The sequence below is a fragment of the Aplysia californica genome, unplaced genomic scaffold, assembly GCF_000002075.1.
Source record: "Aplysia californica isolate F4 #8 unplaced genomic scaffold, AplCal3.0 scaffold00028, whole genome shotgun sequence".
NCBI classification, from domain to species: domain Eukaryota; kingdom Metazoa; phylum Mollusca; class Gastropoda; order Aplysiida; family Aplysiidae; genus Aplysia; species Aplysia californica.
Window position 1 is genome coordinate 1,291,430 of NW_004797298.1, and position 1,093 is coordinate 1,292,522.

Genomic DNA, 1,093 nt, shown 5'->3' on the forward strand with positions numbered 1-1,093 from the left:
GGGGGTTGTTGTTTGTTTGCTTTTGTTTTGTTTCGGGGTTTTTTTTCTATTATTTTATCTGTGTGGAAGCGAGCGTAATTGGACGAGGAATGTGTGACTTTCTTTGGACGGCTTTTATGAGAAATAGGTCAGATTAACCTAACTTAACGCAAGAGAGAGCCAGGAAGTGCTGCTTGTAGTGTGGCTATGTAGTCACTCATGCATGTCTAGTTCTTGAATCGATTTTCATCTGAAGAAGCAGTGTCAGACAGACGACGTTTATTCTTATACCCCTATTTCTGCTCTTTTTCTTGTGTAGGCTATGTTTTATTATGAACTGAAGAAATTTTATTTTAATATTTAAGCGGCATCAGTAATAAATTGGTTAGGCGCCTCACTGTCGCACGCAGAAGACTGAGTTTGATCCCTGAGTGGGGAGAATTTTTATCGAGTATGTCCGTCTTTTTGCTGGAACGTTGTATCTCTATTAGCCCAGGTTGGCCTTTGCAGGTATGGTCGCAACCCGCTTCGTAAATTGTCTAGATAACGCTGCTGTAAAATGCCTGCATAAAAATACATGACGTACATTGATGCGAGTGGCATGTTTAAGTCACGAGTCCGCCAAAGAATCGGGACATCCCTACGCATATAGGTGGACATTCTAGATTATCTGAACTAATAAAATGAGTAAATTCCCAACAATTTCATACTCTTATTGTAATCAGCCATATTCTCCCAGTACTGTATTTGAACTATCTTTTTTTTATTTCGCACCTAAAGAAAATAACGAAAAGGAAAGATCATGCTGTTGCATCAGCATAAACAAATACACTAGATATTGAGTTTAAGAAAATTTAAGCTGTTCCATTTAAAATAAACGTGACACATTTAAACAGCTTCAGAAGCATTTTTGACAGTGAGTATAACAACGCTATTACATTATTTTGTAGCTTTGATTTTCTATTGATCATTCATTCTACTCGTACATCACCCCAAAGATAGTACACTTCAAGAATCAGATGGCTCTCTCTCTCTCTCTCTCTCTCTCTCTCTCTCTCTCTCTCTCTCTTTCTGTCTCTCTGTCTCTCTCTGTCTGTCTCTGTCTCTGTCTCTG